Source organism: Pseudonaja textilis, chromosome 1 (genome assembly GCF_049901715.1).
Source record: "Pseudonaja textilis isolate UNSWEBS1 chromosome 1, rPseTex1.2, whole genome shotgun sequence".
Lineage (NCBI taxonomy): Eukaryota > Metazoa > Chordata > Lepidosauria > Squamata > Elapidae > Pseudonaja > Pseudonaja textilis.
The window spans coordinates 297,140,407-297,162,683 of NC_141990.1; the positions used below are offsets into that span (position 1 = coordinate 297,140,407).

General features: G+C 37.3%; 1 protein-coding gene and 1 long non-coding RNA gene across 3 annotated transcripts in view; both read left to right on the forward strand.

Moving 5' to 3' along the window:
• The window catches only part of EML1 (EMAP like 1), a 154,157-nt gene that overhangs the window by 5,237 nt on the left and 126,643 nt on the right, over positions 1 to 22,277 (forward strand). The window lies entirely within an intron of this gene.
• Positions 5,165 to 9,444, forward strand: LOC148128265 (uncharacterized). The gene is made up of 3 exons (XR_015741155.1): positions 5,165 to 5,255; positions 6,882 to 6,937; positions 9,410 to 9,444. It is a non-coding gene; the product is annotated as an uncharacterized LOC148128265 (long non-coding RNA).

The window sequence follows — 22,277 nt, forward strand, 5'->3', positions numbered from 1 at the left end:
CAACAGAGAACATCTAAACAAGGTACCCTGAATCTAAAAGTACCTAGAGGGATACTTCTGAAAGAAGATCTTTAAGCGGCGAAGGAGAGGGAAAAGGAGGTTAAAACCCCCTTTTTACCTTTATATTGACAATTACAAATGGTATGGAAAGAAATTTATATTAATCTATTTTGACACTAATAGGCAACCTTACGCAGAAATCTAAGTGTCAAAAGGAGAATAAAGATTTTTTCTTGGTCATTTTAAAGCTCTAAAAAGGAGAAGAGTGGAGGCAAAAGGGTGGGACTTGGAATAATGGAAAAATGGAGTGCCACCTGGAAAAATAAAGAGGATTAACAGTGAAACTTCGAAAAGACTTGTAACTGAAATCTTATTAAAAGATACAGTAACCCATGGAAAGGAAAAGGAAAGGAAAGAAACAAGAAGGAACAATCTGGGGTCACTTGGTGATTTTAAAAAAAAGTTTTTGGCATTGTTTTTTTCTTTCTTTTTCTGTTTTTACTTAAAGTCAATTGAGTGGCTGTTCAAAAGTGTTTAAAATGGCATCACTCCTGGAGGAATTGAAGATGAGTCTTAAAAAACAGAAAGAAGATGCAGAAAGGGGAGGAAGATCCTTTGGCTTCGTATTTGATTTTTTTGAAATGGAGATCCTGAACTATGAAAAGCAAAAGAAAAAGCTTCAAGAGCAAGAAGAAGGGCGGGACAAAGAAGAAGCCATTATCAGTGATCAAATAATGCAAAGTGTGGTAATAAGGGGGAAAAGGGGGAAAGGAGTTAAAAGTTTGAGATCAAAGGGAATAGCCAAAAAGAAAAATAGTCTGAAAAAGAAGTATAACAGCAAGGAGAAACAGAAAAGAAAACTACAGAATGGAAAATGAGAGAGAGAAGAGTATAAAAAAGGGATGAGAAAAAGGGGAGAAGATAGAAAGGGAAAGAACTTATGGAGGACAAAAACAGGAAAGAAAGCAAAAGGGGAAACCTACTAGGATTAAAGGTATTTGCTCAGCTAGAAAACACAGAGGCAATGGCTAAATTAAGTTAAAAGTGAGGATTCTGCAAAGGTACAAAAAGATAGTGTTGTGACAGTAGAATACTGTAATGAGTTAGAAATGAAATAAGTAAATAATGTATGAGATAAAACTGTATTGTTATGTAATGGTATGTTTATTTATAATTAATGCAATAATAAAGAAGAGAGGGAAACATTGCAATTGTTTCTAAAGATTGATAAAATATTGAAAAGAAATGTGAAAGATTTATAGGGAAATTTATACCAGTTATTAGAATGAATTTAAATAATTCTTTTGCTTATTAATAGTAAATAACTTATAAGATAAAACTGTATGACTATCCAACAGTATGCTTATTAACAGTTAAGTAATAATGAAGAAGGGAGGGAAACATTTCAATTGTTCTCAAAGATTGATAGATATTGAAAAGAAACATGAAAGATTTACAAGGTTCATCCCAGTACTAGAATGATTTTGAATAATTATTTTGTTTACTTATGTTTATATATATATATTGCTTTTGCTATGTTTTTAGAATTTTTCTTTTTACATTTTTGAGGGGAAGTACCAAGCAGAGTCTGAATGATGAGATCTACATGATATAAAATAGATATTAGAAATTTGAATGTTATAATTTTAGAATGCACAAATTCAATGTTTAATGAGATTTCATATGATAATAACAATAAGATTTAAAGGTGTTGCACTTCGATTGGCAATCATAGGGGGAATTTTGTTTCTTAAGAATGTTGGAAGAGAACATATGAAATTGTAAACAAGACAGACAAAAGTATAAGTACAATGAATAAAAATATATAGAAATTTAGGTAAAAGAAATACAATTGAATAAGAAGAAAATGAGATAACCATAAAAGAAAATTAAGAGAAGTAAAGGGAGAAATAGTGAGAAATTCGAAAAAGAGTAATAAGATATGAAGTTGAATACATAAGATGAATATGCATATGAAATTGTGTCTGTATGGAAATGTGATAACCCGGAATGATGCTGTACTCAAATAAGATGTTTTATTTGTTTTGTTAAAACTCAATAAAACTTTATTAAAAAAAAAGCAGGACATAATGGGATGGGAGCCCAGGTGGGCCCAATAGCAGAGTTTCGGAGAGAACCGGTTCGGTCTCCGCTGCTCATCGATGCTACCGGCTCAGGAGAACCGGGCTGAACCAGTAGAATACCACCACTGATTAGCACATAGTCAGACCTTGCTGCAAGTTAAACCTCTCAATAGAAATGATAGTTGGCTCCATTTGTTGAGAAAGATAGTTTTATTACAAGACATGTGCATTGCAGTAGTGCATAGCCAGAACTGAGAATCGCACACCAAAATCTGCCCCCCAATGACGAAACAGGTTCAAGCAAGATGTTTTCAGAACGGTCACTTCAAGAATAGGTTGGTATGCAGCTGTGTTCTTCTTCCAGCCAGGCGACCCTGAAACAGCTTTCAGTGGAGATACAGCTAGCAGCGTTGGGGTGGGTGGATGGGGGAATACAGCAGTTATTCCCACTTTCCCCAAGAAGAAGTTCCTTTCACTTGCCCCCAAGCATTCCCCCCCATAGCTCATGGCAGATTGTTACTGAATGGTATCAAAGCACAAGCAAGTATGAGGTGGCAGCTGACACTCACATAATTCCTAAGGTTTTACAGCAAAATGAGACTCAGCAACAACCCCCCCCCCCGAAATAAAACTAAACAAATAGCATTATCACTTAGACTTATATAACACTTCACAGTGCTTTACAGCACTCTCTTAGTTGCTTACAGAGTCAGCATATTGATCCCAACAATCTAGGTTTCATTTTACCAACCCCATAAGGATGGAAGGCTGAGTCAACCTTGAGCCGGTAAGAATCAAACTGTTGAATTGCTGGCAGTCGGCAGTCAGCAGAATTAGCCTGCAATACTGCATTCTAATCACTGCGCCACCACAGCTCAAAACTAATGCTGATTGGAGAATTCTGGAATTTGAAAGAAAGTCTTAAAGTTGCTGAAGTTGAAAAATACTGGACTAGACCATATATACCAGGCCCGTAGGCCAAATGCATCACGTGCTAGCCATGCTGATGCCCAGTTTAGCAAAGAGGAAAAAGTCCCAATATGTCACGTGATGCCGCTGTGACGACGTGAACTTGACACCCCTGATATATGCAATCCATTCTAAGCAGACTTGACTGGCTTTTATGCTTTTGCCCCTTCTTTAGAGATTCCCCAGCATCCTTAACATCCTATTTTCAGGGCTGGGAAAGCCTACCTCTGGTCTTAGATCCAGACAACTAGTAATTGAGTTGAGAGCAGTGCAGTCCAACTTATTTCAGTTATACAATGCTCACTTTTTCTACTTCGAGAACAGGCTGCTATCTGGGTAGGTATGATGGGTCGATTGGTTTTCAGAATTGTATAAAATTTGGCTGAGGAGCCCGAAGCATGGACTCACAAGCTGTGCAATGGACTATCTTTCTGTTGTTGAGTCTGAGAGATGCTGCCGCCACATTAATGATAATTGGAAATCAGAAGTGATGAGGACAAAGCAGGAGAGTAGTGTAATGGTGACAGGGCTTGGGGATATTTAGGCATGAAGCAGATAGTATAGGTAGTCCTTGAGTTACGACAACAATTGACCCCAAAATTTATGTTGCTAAATGAGACATTTGTTAAGTGAGTTTTGCTGCATTCTATGACCTTTCTTTCTTGTTAAGTGAACCATTGCAGTTGCTAAGTTAGTAACATGGTGTTAAATAACTCTGGCTTCCCCATTGACTTTGCTTGTTAGAAGGTTACAAAAGGTGATCACGTGACCTCAGGATACTGCAACTGACATAAATATGAACTAGTTGCCAAGCAATTGAATTTTGATCATGTGACCATGGGGATGCTGCAACAGTTGTAAGTGTGAAAAATGATCAAAAGTCACTTTTAAAAAATGCTGTTTTAGCTTTGAATGGTCATTAAATGAACTGTGTTAAGTCAAGTGTAGTGTGGTAGAGAAAGATACTATTTATGATTTTACAGCTCAGTGCCACCACTTTCCTGATAAGGATATGTGAGCCAGAAAGACATGTGCAGAAATGAAAGACTCAGAATTCCCTCCTTATACTGTAAAGAATGTACTATTTAGCTGCAGTGCAACATCAAAACCTACTGTAAAAAATTTTCCCCTTCAACTTAATCAAGTCCAGTTCTTGGAAATTGCCTGAACAATTCCTGCAGTTTTCTTGGCAAGGTTTCAGGAGTGGTTTGCCATTGCCTATTTCCTGGGGCTGAGTGAAAGTGACAGGCCCAAGGTCACCCAACTGGCTTTGTGCCTAAGTGGAACTAGACAGAGTGACGGTCTCATATTTTGCAGTCTGATCCCTTAACTACTATATCAAACTGGCTCTATAAAAACTAGACATGTTAATAAATTCATGGAAGTATAGTTTACGCAGTATTAGAATAACCAAATGCCATAATTTCTCTGCCATTTGTGGTCTATACAAGGATGGTATTTGAACAGCTGCACAATTGTTCTTGTTGGGTGGAGTCAGTGGCAGTAGAATAAAGGCAGAACGATGGGTAGAGACCTACTGTTCACAACCTGTTTGCGAGTCAATAAGTAGACACTAGCTGGTAATATTTATTTTTCTATAAGAAACTTTAATTATATAGGATTCTTTAGATTTTAGCAGGCAACCTCTCAATAGAAAGCACTGACTTGCTTTCTCTCAGTTGAATGGAAAATTAAATGCGTGGAGATGAGAGGACAAGAACATAAAAGAATGGGGTGGTAGAAAAACGCATCCTGAGATTTCAAGCAGAAGAAGAAATGCCAAACTATTCTGAGATCAGTATAAAAAAATAAACAAGTAACTAAGGCAGCAATCCTATAGGGCCTTGGAAAGTAGGGCAATTTTCACACACGTAACAATTCTACAAAAAAAAAAATACACATCAGCAGAGGGGAGAAGGGAGACCTGAGAATAGACTGGGGTGATCACAAGAAGCTCTGGAGCTTCCTAATCTTCCAAATCTCATCAGATAGGGGATTATTGTAAATCAGTCTTTGAACTACTTTGAACCCCTATTACAGCTTGCAGTAGAAGTCTTTACTATCTTGTTTTCTACTGACAGGTAGTAGGAAGACTGCTAACATTGATAATGGCTCCATCAGGACAAGGAGGATTGCTCTATAAGAACAGAAATGCAAGTTAGAAAATTCATCCTGTAAACATAGTAAAGCAGTGTATTTATTGTAAGTTGACATGAATTTTATAACTTTACAAGAAAACCAAAGTGCCGTAATACACATTTAGCTATGCAATATCCTAGTACCATTGTCAGAAACCAGTTTGGGTAATCAGCAAAAATTTCTGACCCGTTTAAGCTGGTTTTAAGTCTGGAGCCTTGTTGGCACAGTGATTAGAATGCAGTATTGCAGGCTAACTCTGCCCACTGCCTAGAGTTCGATCCTGACCGCTCAAGGTTGACCTGGCCTCTGAGGTTAATAAAATGAGGAGCCAGATTGTTCAGGGCAATATGCTGATATTTGCAAACTGCTCAGAGAGTGCTATAAAGCACTATGGGGTGATATATAAGTGCTGTTGCTATTGCTAAGTCTATGAAGTCAAAAGTACTAAGAACAGTGGAAGCATCTCTAAATGAATAAACATGGACAGTATATTCATACACACAGACACACAAGCACACACGTGTGGCTGCACACACAAACATAGAGAGAGGAAACAAGATAGATGCTTTACTAAAGAAAAAATATATAGCATAATCATTCTTTCTCCTTTCATCTCTTTGCTCTAAGCTGCATTAACAGAGGGATACAATTGAGATCAAGTGAGGTATTAATACCACTCTATAAAGCCTTAGTAAGACCACACCTAGATACTGCATCCAGTTTTGGTCACCACACTATAAAAAAGATGTTGAGACTCTAGAAAAAGTACAGAGAAGAGCAACCAGGATGATTAGGGGACTGGAGACTAAATCATATGAAGAATGATTACAGGAACTGGGCATGGTTAGTCTAGTGAAGAGAAGGACCAGGGGAGACATGATAGCAGTCTTCCAATATTTGAAGGGCTGCCACAGAGAGGAAAGGGTCAAGCTATTTTCTAAAGCGCCTGTAGGCCAGACAAGGAATAATGAATGGAAACTAAACAAGGGGAGATTTAACCTGGAAATAAGGAGAAACTTTCTGGCAGTGAGAACAATCAACCCATGGAACAGCTTGCCTTTGGAAATTGTGGGAGCGTCATCACTTGAGGCTTTCAAGAAGAGATTGGACTGCCATTTGTCAGAAATGGTGTAGGGTCTCCCGCTTGGGCGGGGAGTTGGACTAGATGATCTACAGGGTTCCTTCCAACTCTGATTATCTGTTATCTGTTATCTGACTTTGAAATAAATCTGCGTAGTAGAATAAACGGTTCAATGCTATATCCATTTTTTGTTCTGCTGCCCCAGAGTTGTTTGGGGGATTCAGGTTTTATGAATTTTGATGATTGCATTGTCTGGATTCATAAAGTGGTAAGATTTTAGTGACTCTCCAAATTTTACACATACTGAATATTTTTAGCAGTTCTTGGTTTAAAAAAAATCAGGATGAATTTCTAAAAAGTATATTTTAAAAAAATCATATTTCAAAATATTCATTTTGAAATTTTAGTATTACTTTTAATTGTGTCACAAATAAAACCAAGTGAATGCATATATAGAATAACTAAGCAAATACAGATCTGGAACATTTTTCTAATTCTTAATATGGACATATTTGTATTTGATGAGAAAAATAAATGAGAAATCCCTGTGCCTGGTACATGGTTTAATAATTGTGTTTTTCTTCTGCTGTTTTTATTGATTAATGTAGGGACAGATTGCATCATTTGAAATGGAACTGCAGTGCCACTCCTAGAAGTCATACTTGTAAGCACTTTCCCATTCAGTGGAATTTTAATTAACACACCTATATTTGTATTGCAAAATGTGCTGTATTGCAATGGCAATTTCTAATAAATTGTATAGTGAGCTACTTCATTTGTTGTATTTGAAGAACATCATTTATTAAAAATTGCCATAACAATGTACCATGTTTTACAATAAAATGTATGTATATGAAAATAAGGGAAAATTTATTTACAGTTACTTTAATAAATAGAATTTATTTTTGATAGTTTCAATTAAAATATGTCATCAAAAGTGAACGAATGAGGGAGGGGATACCATTATTTGTCACCACTGAATAAAAATAATCATAAGAACACATATATACTGTATATATCAATGTGTTGCGTATATAAATGTGAAGTAGAATAGGTTAAAAGTAAATGACCTATTAAAAAAAAGTATACGAGCCTCTAGATCTTTGAACTGCAGTTTATAACATCTCTTATTTATATTTCTATTATTCCAATGTAGATTGCTGCCCATCTCACCTATATGCGGTGGGGTTGGCTGAGAGATGGAGGGCCATTGGTTCCAACTGTCTATTATCCCAAATAGGAGGATACAAAATAACAGATTTAAGTTACAGGAAAGTGGTTGGAAGTTTGGAAAAAAATATTAGGAAAAAAATGGAAAGAAACAATAAAAGCATTTCTATAAACTGACACTAATCCAGAGCATCAGGGGTGTCTGCAGAGAAAGTATAAAAGAATTTAGGATGGGGACACACCGTGGATCCAAGCCCTTCCCCTTTTTATGTGCATGTAAAAAGGGGTGGGACTTTGATTACATGGGTGTGGTCATTGTCTAGACTTTTTGATCCCCCTGAAGATCTCACTGCAGAGAATAAGATCCACTGAACTATCTTCTGAGTAATTATGCATAGGATAGCTTAATTTAAACCAACTCCCTTTAACCAGAGAGTTATGGTACAATAACCGTATTTTTGTTAACTCTATCTACACTAGATAGGGGCTGCGGTGGCTCACGTGGTAAGACGCTGGGCCTGTGCACTGCTGAGGTTGGCGGCTTGATTCCCATGAGCGAATAAACCGCATAGGGACAAGAAAAGAGCCTCCCCCAATTGCCTACTGGCATTCAGGCGTCCCATGGGTAAAGACAACACCGCCCAAAAATATTCCTTTCACAGAGGCAACCAGCCACCTCAGTGATCCCTGGCTAACATGTGCCATACGCTAAATATAATAATAATTTGAAAAATCTAATAGAATTGTCTACACCATCAGACAACTACAGTCCTTTGAATATTTAGAAGAAATATGACAATCAAACTTAATTATTATTCAGATTTGTACTGTAGATGTCTTTGTAATGGAAATAAATACACAGTGCTCATTTCACCATTACACATTAAGATGGACAGAGGAAGAATAGAAATCTGATGCTCCTGAAATTCCTTTTTAACGCTTTTGTCTTGAAATCAATCCTGTTTCAGCAAATTGTGTAAGCAAAGGACAACCCAAAGCAGCTTTTTAAATGGCCAGGAATTAAATTGCCATCGCCTCCTGAGCAGAAGCCTAGAGAGGATGAAAACTAGGTAAAAAGAGTCTCCGGGCAAAGGAATGTGCGTGTAGGACTAATATCCAAATGGGTTACAACAATGCAAATGGGGCCCTGCTGAGACTTATGAATGAGGGCAAGTCAGAAATAGGCTCTTGCTTTGCACAACACATTTTCACAAGCACCCTTACAATCCATGGGTGTTGCATGCAACAAAAGATCACAAAGCCTTTGAATTCACAGCATGCAGCCTACATCTGCTACAGGATAACATTTGAGTAAAAAAAAAAACCCAACAGCAACAAAGAAGAAGAAAGAGAATAGCTTTCTTCTTAAGCAAAACCATTCGGTAGTATTGCCTGATTGAAGATTTTTACACTTGGAATATATATATATATATTTTAAAAATGAAGCTTCGGGAGCTCTTTATTTTTTTCTCTGTCTCAGATCTTACAATCAGGAAAAAAAGGAGATTTTAAGTAAGTTGGATGTCTGAAAGCTGTTTACTCATCAATGAAATGACCTTGTCTTGACTCAGAAAAGAAAGGAAATATGGAGCTAAAATCTGTTCTGCAAAGCTGTCATTTATTATTACAGAGGACAATATTAGATATGCATTGTACCCACTTCAACAGTAACATCATTAATCAGACTCAAGCAGGGGCATTCCGTCATTAAAATCATATTCAATGGGAATGATAAATAAGCACATTTGTTAGGATCATTTGGTGTGATATATACAATATAGAACTTCCTTTTACTCCTACGCCCAGTTCTAGTTGTCAAAAATAGAAGAAAAATATCACAAACAAAGGAAAAGGAAGCAAAGCAAAACAGTTTTGAATAAACTTATATATGCTAACTTACATACTACGATGTACCTTTAGAGAGAAAAGTGGGAGTATTATCACCTAATATCAATGTATTTTTCAGGTGATAAGTATTGATAAGATTTACCTATAGCTCAGACTTCAACAGAACATTGAAAAAAACTGCTTGAAACATCTTGAAGTGGCAATGGAGCGAAATATTTGGAATGCTAGTAGATATTTTCTCATTGGAGTAATTCAAGCCAAATTTGAAGAAAGAGGTGTATGGATCATCTACAATCTGATTTCCATCATCAGTCTGATCATTGGTATGGATTTAGAAAATCAACTACAATTTTTATTATTATTATATATTTGGATTGAAGCATCATACAGTACTACTATACAACTATTTTGATGACTTGTTTTGACATTGAATTATTTACCTTGATAAGTCATTTGGACTAACTTGAAAGATCACCTCTGACTCAATCATCCTATAAATCTTTGTATGTAGACTTCAGCAAGGGGAGGGGGGATAGCATTTATTATTCCTGTTATTACCATTCACTCTTATCTTTAAATACCTTCTCATAATTCATTTCTTTCTATATATATTTCTTTTCAAATATACTACCAGGGAAAGCAGCATCTTATGTTAGTTTTTTCCCCCTTTCTCCCAAAAAAATAGTTTGCATGTTGATAAATCAATTAAAGGCAGTAGAAGAAAGAATAACTAAAATAGATTGTATACCAACAGGTTCCAATGTCACCTCCTGTGGCAAGATAACCAATATATTTTACTGTCTTACAGTTTTAACAATTCACTCAAGAAATCATCCTTAGAACAGTATAAATTGGCATTATTAATAAATCTGCAGGATATATATTTTAGCTTAATATTCACCCCTTGCATCAGTTTCACCATCCTGAAGAAAAATAAAATAGAAATCAACACTAAATGTGCATTTTAATCACTAAAAACAGAACTAAAGTTAGAGGTTAGAAATAGCTAATACAGATGAGATCATGTTGTATATTCTATGTACGATTTATTTCTGTCCACGTATTTTCTCTGGAATTTATTTGAACTATTTTGTTTCTCATGTTACTCGGGAAACTGTTGGGTATGAAGATTATGTTGAATGAGTGAATCTACACTATTATAATTGGCTTAGTCTTTAAATGAATAAAACTAAAAGTATTTATGGAACCTACTATAAACCTGCATAGCATGAAAAATGGGATAGCAGTTCAATCGAATAGGAACACGACCAATGGAGTAGATTTTTTTGTGTTCAGAATAACATGAAAATGAGTACACATAAGCAAAATATTGAGCTGTACAATGCTTTGGATCTGGCTAAGAATAAGTGTTCCAGGATGCATGAGACCACAAATGTAATACTGTACTTATTAAAGCAATTTTCTCTGTTTTTAGGATCATACAGCTGCAATACAAACTTCCCTATGGCAGCTGCATAATTCTGGAATAGCAGCATGGCTGTTTTAATAAAATGCAGATCGGTGTTGCATTCAGGTTCTCTCATGTTTCTAAATAACTCTTCCAAACTGAATCTAAAGCATTGCATACCCCTACAAAGTTCTGGGCATGCAGTTGAAGGCCAGTGATTCAGAAGAGTAATAATAGTATAGAGATAACAATTATATGTATTTTATGTACACGATCTTTTTAGACAAATTGGGACAAATGGTAAGTTTTTCCTCCTTTGTGCACACTTTCAATATAACACATGTTGCAACTCCTAAATTTCATTTAAGAGAGAGACTATATACTAAAAACAAAGACTTATCTGCATCAATATGCTCCTAGAAATCTGAAGAGGACCAGTATGCAATATTAGTTCATCTTAAAAAGCAAGTAAGCAATGACTTATTCCCAAGCTAAAATGTATAGAAAAAAATGTTGAGACCTTCCATATTTGGAGCTGATCGATCCAGAGGAAGACACTGTAAGGCAAAAACTCTTACCACCACTTTGTCCTCCTCAGATTAGCATCCTAAGTGCATACCTACTACATGAGTGTGCATAAGCAGCCTGGCATTAGTAATAAATTTACCATAAGCAATTTTCTTGCTACGTTAATCAAGATTTTATTATTACTGTGCAACAATAAAAAAGTGTCTCTGTTACTTGAAGTTGATCTTAATATCCCTCTTTATTGGTTTTTCCTAATGTAGACTTGATCAACCTGCTCTCTTTGGGAGTAAAATGAATTAAATTGTGTCTCCATCTGGTTGTTAATAGCAGATACTTTATTCTCTCCAATGGAAAAGCAAGAACAGCAGAAATACATAGGAATGTGTGCTTCACCTGAAGCAGAGATGTTTTCTGAAGCAAAGAATTTCCTGATGCTTCAGAGGAGCTAGGATATTTTGCCACTTGCAACACACCAAAGCTTGACATCTCTATTTGCCAAGATGATTATCAAAAAGTGGGTTGTGGCTACCACATGGTTAAAGATAACTCTGGCACAATCCTGTATAGTTTTATTTGAAAATGAGTATAGACACTAAATACAACTGAAATTGCTCTAGAACTTGAAAGGGGAACCGAGGATGAAACATAACCATGCACCTTGTTCTCTAACCATTTGCCTATTTTCATCAAATGTATTACATGGAACAGTAATCAGATCTTAAGAACAATTATGGGGCATTTTAAAAAAGAGATATGAAAGCTCCGAGTTGTAATTTATAGTTTCAGATGAATTTGAATTGAGCCCAGAAATCTGTAGTATATTCAGATTATAGTGAACCAAGATTTCTATAAACTTGGATTTTATGTTTCAACATGCAGTGAGGTTTATGAGATGCAGTTTTCTTGGGATGAATAAATATTGCTATTAGGATTCAAAATACTGATTTAGAGGTCCCACTTTTTTTGTTTTGTGTTGAGGATGTGTTTTACTCTCTCTCCAAAACTATTAACAGCTGCACAGAGTGCTCAGCCACTAGATGTCTCTACATGCTATACCAAACTTCAGAATAAGGGAAGGTGAAGCTTACAATCAACAATAGGGGACAAGTTGTGGGTTAGATTGCTGAATGCTTGTTCTTTTGCAAAGTTGCTTTGTTTTAGTGAGTAATGTCTTCTTTGTCAACTGCAACACAGCTTTTATTTTTTGGTATTTGCTCTTTGTTTATTATCTTGAGATGATTATAATTTACAAAGCCAGCTGGATTATAACAATTAACATAGTAGCACAATGCACATACAATGGGCTGTATTTCCAAGTAAATAAATATTGTACGGCAGCATTTCTGATAATCTTATTGAATAAAAGTTTGTCTATACTCACAAAATATATAAAATATTGAGGTGGTGTGGTGTCTCAGTAGTAAAGATACTGGGCTTGTCGGCTGGAAAGCGGGCAGCCCAGGTTTGAGACCTGAGCACCATGTGACAGGGTGAACTCCCCTCCTCGCCCCAGCTCCTGCCAACCTAGGAGTTCGAAAACATGCAGATGTGAGTGAGTAGATAAATAGGTATCACTTTGGTGGGAAGGTAACAGCTCTCTGTGATGTCATGCTGGCCACATGACCATGGAAATGTCTTTGGACAGCAATGGCTCAATGACCTTGAAAAGATGAGCACCACACCATACAGTGGGCAACAACAAGCGGAGTAAAACCCACAGGGATTCCTTTACCTTTACCTTTTGCTTACAAAATACAGTATATGCATATGTGCTAGTTCAACAAATTCTGCTTCATTCAATATCTCTTATCTGTTCCACCATGACTGCTTACCAAGTCTTTTATGAATCCCCTTCTCTGAAACGTTGCAAAGAGAAAAGGTGGTGGTATCTGTATTAGGCAGGTATTTTGATTGGCATCCTCTTTTATAATTATTCATATATATTTAGTGGCAAGCAAAACAATTTGTGGAAGTACATATTTTTTGTTGGTTTTTGGTGGCCCGGCATACCATGGTGAAGAATATGCTGTAACATTTATGAAATGCTATATTTATTTTTTAAGATATTCACTCTGGACATTGTATTCATTATTTCTGTAGACCTTTAAGTTCCAAAGCTTCAAAGAATTAGGGTCAACTAAGACAGTGTTCGCCAACCTGTGGGCCAGGGACCACTGGTGGTCCATGAGAAAATTTTGGTGATCCGCAGAGAAATGTCCCCCCCAAAGCAATCCAGGCTGTGCGGGAACACAGTGCTGTGCCGCCCACATGGCCCGCCCACCCACTGGCCCCCACCTTTCAGCTGAGCACAAACCTTACCTTGAGTAGAGCCACGCAAGCTGGAACTGGAAGGTAAGACCAACTGTGGGGGAGGGAAATCCACCCCGGGGTGGCTTGCTGATGTTGGTGGGAAAGTCAGTCCCATATTTCAGAGCTGCAGTAGTTACAGGACTGGCCCTTTGATCATCCTGGAGCAGCTCCACCAGTCCATGGCAGGCTGGTGTACCCGGGTGGAGGAGCAGCTGCTCCGGGATGACCAAAGGGCCAGTCCTGTGACTACTGCAGCTCTGGAATGCGGGACCGACTTTCCCACCAACATCAGCAAGCCACCGTCAGTCAAAATTCATATTAGTGGTCTGCGGAATTTAAAATTGTGAGTTTGATGGTCCCTGAGGTCCAAAAGGTTGGCGACCCCTGAACTAAGACATTGTCAAAACCTAGTGATGTGTCTCTGTTGTTTCCCATCCCTTCTCAGGGTTAGGAGTGGGAGGCACTATTTTACTCCTTTCTCTTGGGTTGGTTCCAGTCAGTGATTTTAGGAGGGAAGAGGTCAAGACAGTCTGGGCTCCATCCTTTTCATCCTATTTAACAAGCGTGGATATATGCCATCCACGGACATATAAGAGTATGGTATAATGATAAATTCCTCAAATGATAGAAGGGGAGGGTAAGATGGTGGCTTGTTCCATTATTCATATTTTTCATTTAGTATACTGAATATACCTATTTTACAGTTAAATTGGCCAGTCCAGTTTTAGGGGAAAAGGACATATCTGAAAGAAATCCCTAAAATAAAGTTATTTGGGATCATTGCCATTCCTCTAATGTTTCTACTCCCCAGGTCCTTTCTGCATTGATGCTTAGGTTACCTAAAGTCCTTGATTTATGACCACAACAGAGCCGAAAAGCCCTGTTGTTAAATAAGATGTTAAGTGAATTTTGCCCCATTTTGCAACCTTTGTTGCCACCGTTGTCACGTGGATCACTGCAGCGGATAAGTTAGTAACTTGGTTGTTAAGTGAATCTGGCCTCCCCAATGACTTTGTTTGTCGGAAGGTTGCAAAAGGGGATTGCATGACCCCTGGGACACTGCTTCCATCATAAATAGGAGCCAATTGCCAAGTTTCTGAATTCTGATCACATGACCGTGGGGAGGCTGCAAAGGCCGTAACTTTGAAAAATGGTCATACATCACTTTTTTTCAGTACCGTTGTAACTTTGAACGGTCACTAAACAAACTGTTGTAAGTCGAGGACTACCTGTAAAGACAGCTTTAAAAAATCCCTTTCTGGGCTTCAGCCCCTTCCTTTATGAGAGCCGAGGTGTTCACCTGCCTGTTTACTCAGGTCCCTGATTGTTAAACCCTTCTGCTTCTTTATCCATCCCATGGAAAGTTGCTTTCTATTCTCCGAGCGGATCTTGACACCATGAGGCTTCCATTAATAGAACTTTTGTATGAGCTTCTCTGTTTTTCTCCCCCTTGTATTTAACACCTCCCCATCTGATGCATCAATGGATAGACAAGTTACAAAAAAGAAAGAAAGAAAGGATTACAGTTATACTGTCACAAGATGATGAAAAAAAAATCTGGTGGAATTTTTGTCAGTTTCATTTACCATTTCACTTTTTAAATCCATGAGCTGATTTAAAAAGTACACAAACCAACCTTTCCCTGGTTTATAGGTGAATGTGTAAAACAAATAAATAGATGAGCTGGGTCTTTCATAATTGTACGAATAAATTTGGGTGCATGTGTTGGTATGCCTAGCCATTACAATTTACTGCTGTATCTTTTTTTTTAAAAAAAGGTCCACAGCCCAGATGAAATAGCAACCAGTAAGCAGAGAGGAGGCAGCATTCCTGCCCACAGTGCATGGTAACCAAATGGAGTGGAGTGTTTTCATGGAATGAAACAATGCACAATAGATAAATGGAACAACACTGTTTGAGCAGTTGGAATCTTCTACTTTCAATATGGTACAGGAAAAGACAGGCTGAGAGATTGCTTTCTTTGTGGGGTGGGACAAGTAGGGGACAAGCAACACTGTTTATTCCCACCCTTGAGAAATTATCAGCGTCTTCTGCTTTAGGTGAGTTACCATGCAGATCAGAACCTAATCTTTCAAAAGTAGTCTGAAGCCAACTGATTATTAACTTCACTTTCACCAGCCATGAAACACTAGTATAAGAGAGAACTCCAAGCCACCAAGACCATCATTCTTTTCCTGACATTGAAAGGTCCCATGCAATAGGAACTGGTGGGGCAGGGAGAAAGGAGAGTTCTCTCCCCTCAGTGGGAAAATGGCCTTCTCATAGGAGCTGCAGCAATACAAACAAATAAACAAACAAAATAGCTGTTCTGTATGGACATTTCCATTCTCGAAATCCGGCAACCCGGATTGGTCAAAGCGCGCAGCCACCGGATTGGTCGAGCGCGCGGCACTGATTGGCCGTTCAGAATCGACCGCGATTGGCCGAGCCGATCGCGGGCGATTCGAACGGCTGTCATTGGCCGCAGCGCCTGGCGCCAGATCCATATAAGTCGCGGCTTTTCCCCACTGACTCCACTTGTGTTTTCCCTTAATAAATGAGCTGAACTCAAGTCACTGCCTCGCGTCTTTTGTTCGTATCAGCCGATATGACAATAGCAGAAATTAACTATTGGCAAATACAGTTGGTCCTTTAAGTAACACATGGTTAAATAAATTTTAGCTAATAACTCAAGTGGCTGCAACCTATATGTTCCCAGATCTAATAAAGTACTCTGTTATAAAAATACCAAGGCTCTAGTTTATATATTTGATAGTGGCTTCTAATAAGGTCTTTAGAACCAACATAAGTACTGGTCTCATAAAAGCAATTAGATGCATGTCTCGTATAGAATAGAATAGAATAGAATTCTTTATTGGCCAAGTGTGATTGGACACACAAGGAATTTGTCTTGGTGTAAATACTCTCAGTATACATAAAGAAAAGGTACATTTGTTAAGAATCAAGAATCATAATGTACAACACTTAATGATAGTCATAGGGTACAATCAACAATCAAATCAAACTAGGAAAAAGTCAGTATAAATTGTAAGGATACAAGCAACAAAGTTACAGTCCTACAATCACAAGCGGGAGGGGATGGGTGATAAGGAGTGGTGAGAAGATTAACAGTAATAGTAGTGTACACTTTGTAAATAGTTGAACAATGTTGAGGGAATTATTTGTTTAGCAGAGTGATGGCTTTCGGGGGAAAAAACTGCTCTTGTGTCTAGTTGTTCTGGTGTGCCGTGCTCTATAGCATCGTTTTGAGGGAAGGAGTTGAAACAGTTTATGTCTGGGATGTGAGGGGTCTGTAAATATTTTCACGGCCCTCTTTTTGACTCGTGCAGTATACAGGTCCTCGATTGAAAGTAGATGGGTAGTAATTGTTTTTTCTGCAGTCCTAATTATCCTCTGAAGTCTGTGTCTGTCCTGATGGGTTGCAGAACCAAACCAGACAGTTATAGAGGTGCAGATGATAGACTCAATAATTCCTCTGTAGAACTGTATCAGCAGCTCCTTGGGCAGTTTGAGCTTTCTGAGTTGGCACAGAAAGAACATTAAGCTAATAAATCAGCTCTCTTTGCTTGGGTGCATTATTAATGGATATTAAAAAACATATTGGATTCACAGGTTGTGTTTTGTTACATTACAGGCTGTTCCACCTTTCCAGCTGAAAAGTGTTATATGGAAAATGATTCTACAGAGATTTGGAAAAATTCTTATGTAAAAATATACAATATCATTTCATGATGGTTTCATAGGCTACTAAAGTAAATCTTGTTGTGTTTCTTACCCTGCAACACAGCTGATCATATTTTCATACTGCACACACACACACACCCAAAATATTCTCACATTTCCAGAAAAATTTTATGGACCACCACTAAACACATTTTCATTTTCCATTCACTGTTCTTTACACCTAAGTTTTATGCATTTTAATTCAGCACAATAGATGAGCCAATGAATTAAATAATTAAATAAATAAGACTACTAGAACATAGCACTTCCTTGAAATTAGAAGTCAGTTTAATATATGTGAACATTCATGAGTGAGGAAAAAAAAATCCACCTGTGAATGAATGTAAGGGGGAAATTCTCATGCATTATAGTATTTTTCAGCTATTAACTAGTTTCTTACAAGAAGCTAGTAATGTAAACTCATAATCCCATCAAGAGATCTGGTGACAAGCAAAAAAACCAAACAAACCCCAAACCCCAGAAATGTGAAATAAGGCCAAGTTCTTTATTACACTACTGTTCCCAGGAGGGTAATATAACACTTTAATTATGGTCATTTCAAGATTATTATTTAGCATTACTACAAAGACAACACTCATTAAGTTCAATTTCCAACCTCTTTCCGATATGTGTTCCAAATCCATCTGTTTTAGAAGATAATTTACAGGAGATAATAAGGTGCAATAAAGTAGGGTGTAATAAAAATATACTTGTACCATCATATAAATACTGAATCCAATTTCTATATTTGAAATGTTTATAATTTTAAAAACTCACTTAAAATAGTTTATTCATTGTAGAATACTATACAGATATGAGCTTCTTTTCTACATTAATAATGTCATATCCCTAAGTAAAAATAAACACCTTTTGACCATTCCTAGTCAAAATAGAGAAAATAGAGAAAATCATCTCCAGCATCTTTTGGGAGAGGAGGTAAGAGTTAACTTATTTAACTTAAGAGTTAAATTGGTACCAGTCCAATATGGATCAAATTTATTAATGTAAAGGCTAGGATATCCACTCTGAGGGAAATGGTGTGTGTGTGTGTGTGTGTGTGTGTCTCAGAAATGTGAAAAATAAATAAATAATTCCTATATTTTCAAAGGACATGCAGTATGATAGATGAATGGATGGATGCTCCTCAAACACACCTTTTATTTTCTGAATGTCTGTATTATTGTTAAAGACACAGAGAGCCTGTTTATGCAGTTGATCCCTTTTCCTTTTGTGAAAGTCATGCAAATGAATGAGACCTTTGCACAACTAGGCAATCAAAGTATAGGCCGCAATTCAATAGTTCTTTGAACTGTACAAAGGTTTATTGTCCTCAGGCATAACAAGGGAATTTCTAATGCACCATTTTCTCTGTTCTCCAATCCCTCTAAATAATTTTGAAGCTGACTTGCAATCATCTTCTCTCCTGCCAAGCTACAGAGATTATTTCTAAACCATCAAGAGAAGAGCACTAAGAAGGTTGTTCAAATAATGTCTCACTGCAGGTTCTTCAATAATAAAAATATCTTTATCCTGAAATATAAATGACCAGAGCCATACTTAACTTACATTGATATAATGGAAGAGTTATTCCTAAAAATTCAAATTGCCTTGCCACCTTTCCCTCATTACATTAATGAATCTGCCACATGTCTGCTCAGTGAATAATGCCACAGGGTTTACAAGCCACCCCAATACAGACCTATCTTGCTTTTCCTCTATAGTGCTTTGTCCTTCTTTGCTTTGCAGTCCATAGGCTGGGAGTCAAAGGCTGCAATATGGAGCCAACCTCTCCATCTGAAAAACTAAACGTCAGAATGATAAATCTGAACACACATGCCACCTGATGCAACCGTGTGTTAGCAAAACTAATGCCCTTTTTTCCTGTTGTTTATTGAGCAGCTGGATTGTATCCCATCTTCATCTCCATGCATTTCTTACATTTACCACCAAATTATAGAAGGTGTCATACGAACTCCAGGTACAGACCCAATGTTTTCCTTACATGTCATGGGACTAAGTAAAAATCTCCAAGTGAGAAATAATGGCAAAGAATCCAAGGGCAGAGAAGAGTTTTCTCAGTGATCAAATGGACCATCCACAAGCTTTGCAGAACCGAAGCACTGGAAAATATATACATACATACATACATACATACATACATACATACATATCTCAAGGTTGCAAGATATGGGTTTGGCTTCAGAAGAAGGAAAAAGAAGTAATCTAAAGAGTGCATATGCTTGTGGGAGGGGGAATATTAACTGAATCATAGTTAGTGTCAGGCACGAAAGACCAGGTCCACATGTCAAAGTTTAATTAAACTGATTTATTGCTAAAAGCCTATGCATGGGAATCTTCTCAACTAACCATCAGCATCTGATTAGAGTTAGAATCAATGGCATCCAAGGAGGGGTTAGACCAGGGGTCTTCAAACTTGACAGCTTTAAGACTTGTGGACTTCAACTCTCAGAATTCCTCCTCCAGTCATGTTAGTTCAGGAATTCTGGTTAGACTTTGTTCGCTTGTGGCTACAAAGGGATTTTAGCTGATTCCCCTTTTTCACTCCACCCCTGGGCTCTGCCATTCCTTCTCCTACAATTACAGTATTGTAAATACAGTAAGTAATGACCACCAGATGGAAGCAAAGAATTATAGAAACCTCCAACACTTTTACAGCCCAGATTTGACAGGTTTAACCATGGATTAATAAATTAATCCAATATCTTGAATTGACACAATCTAGTAAACCACAAGCTAGCCAACTTGATTTTAACATTTACATTCATTTATTTATATTTCACATTTCTGAACCACCCATTTCCCTCAAAGAGATGCCTTACTTCATGTTTAATCACCGTTCACTAAATTAAACTAAATTGCCTTGATGAACATAGAACCATATTCTAATGATACAAACTTAGTCTGCATTATACAAGTAATATGGTGGACTAATATTTGATTTGGTGTGTTATGCATAACCAAGCTAAATACAATACTATGCATATAGCAATTCTGTTGCCAATTTTTTAAATTGAATACAAGCAGACATGGGAACAGCAGATTTATAACTTTAGGAGGGAAGAAAAATGTTTTAACCTTTCAGTGTTACTGTGATCCTAATCCAGTCTGATTCACATGCTGGCTGTTTGTATTAGAAGGAAAATCTCCCTCTAACCCAATGGAAATTTGCTTTCAAGTTAAAAACAGCTGGTAAAAAAGAACAGATCTGATTTAAGGCAGAATTACAACAAGAGAAGTATGGTTACAATCCTATTTTCTCGTTAAGGTTGTAATCCAGATTAATAGATCAATGCCTGCTATTTACACAAATATTGCAAACAATGAATTACCTATTTAGGTCACATTTGATTTGTTATCTGCTCAGAAGCTGTGGAAAGCAGGAAGCGAAAGGCAGAGATTTAGAGCTAGAATGAATACAAACTGTTCTGTATACATTGTACATACTGAAAATTTTCTAAAGTGATTTGGCAGAAATAACTGTTAAAAAACAGTGGGGCTGAGACTTTTACACAACTGCAGAAAGTTCTGTGGTACAGATTCTTAAAATGACAACATCCTGATGGAAACCTTTAAGATTGGTACTGAAAAGACATGCCCTAAAATGGGTGTAACAGAATGGAATAAATTCCTTGACTCATTGTGATATTTGTAAAGTTATGAATTCATTTTTTTTTTAAATGACATATTACACGAATGTTTATAGTGCTTCTTTTCCCTAGTAGGAAATCTCATATTGCAGTTTTATTCTTCACTGGGATATGTTCTCTTACAACCTGACAGGGTTCTCTTAATCCCCTACTTTGTAAACCTGTTACAATCTTCTAAATATTACACAACTGATTACAAATAGCAAATGTTTGTAGATATAACTGTAGTAGCACAGTTTAAAAAACCCTCTCTGTTCTGTTTTATTCCTTTCTTGCCCTGAAAGGCTATCTAAAGCAGGGGTCTTCAAACTTGACAGCTTTAAGACTTGTGGACTTCAACTCCCAGAATTCCTCCTCCAGTTATGTTAGTTCAGGAATTCTGGGAGTTGAAGTTCACAAGTCCTAAAGCTGTCAAGTTTGAAGACCCTTGATCTAAAGTATCTCTTTCACAACTATAGCAATATAGGATTCAATGAAAGAGAGAGGGAGGCAGTGGTAGATTTTGGTGGGGCCATCCCGAAATTCGTGTTTCCCCAGGGCTGCCTGTATATCCCAATACTCGTTGCAACTTTCAGAGCCCTCTCCCCCAATTAAGTTGGCAAGCAAATGTAAACTGTAAGTTGGAGAACAGATGTAAAGCTTTAAAATAGACATACAAATGTTAAAAAAGTTAAACTGTCCCCAAAGCGCTGTCATAAATTTCACTGCCTGCCATACACTGATGTGTTCCCATGCAGTTATTGACTCTCAGGCCCTCTTCCCATGTTACTACAACTCTTGCCAATCAAAACATTGCCTGTCCTTATCCTAACTGGAAGGAACCAAGTCCAGAGTGTGACTCATACTAAGATGCAGTCAGCAACTCCTTTGAGGGCAGATGATGGCACCGTGGTTCCTTTTTTAGACTGAACTATCCATCTCCAATCCATCTGAATGGGCAAAGGAAAGGTCAGTGTAACCATTGAGAGCATTCTGTTTTCATGGGTGCAAAGATTCATAATCTCATTTACTTATTTCATGGCACATGATAGGCGGATTTCTGCTTTTGTGGGACTGTAAACAGAAGTAAACAGATTAACAGAGTTGGAAAGGACTTTATAGGTCATCTAGTCCAACTCCCTCCCAAGCAGGAGACCCTACACCATTTCTAACAAATGGCAATCCAATCTGTTCTTGAAAGTTTCAAGTGATGAAGCTCCCACAACTTCCAAAGGGAAGCTGCTCCATTGGTTCATTGTTCTCACTGTCAGAAAGTTTCTCCTTATTTCCAGGTTAAATCTCTCCTTGTTCAGTTTCCATCCATTATTTCCTGTCTGGCCTTTGGGGCT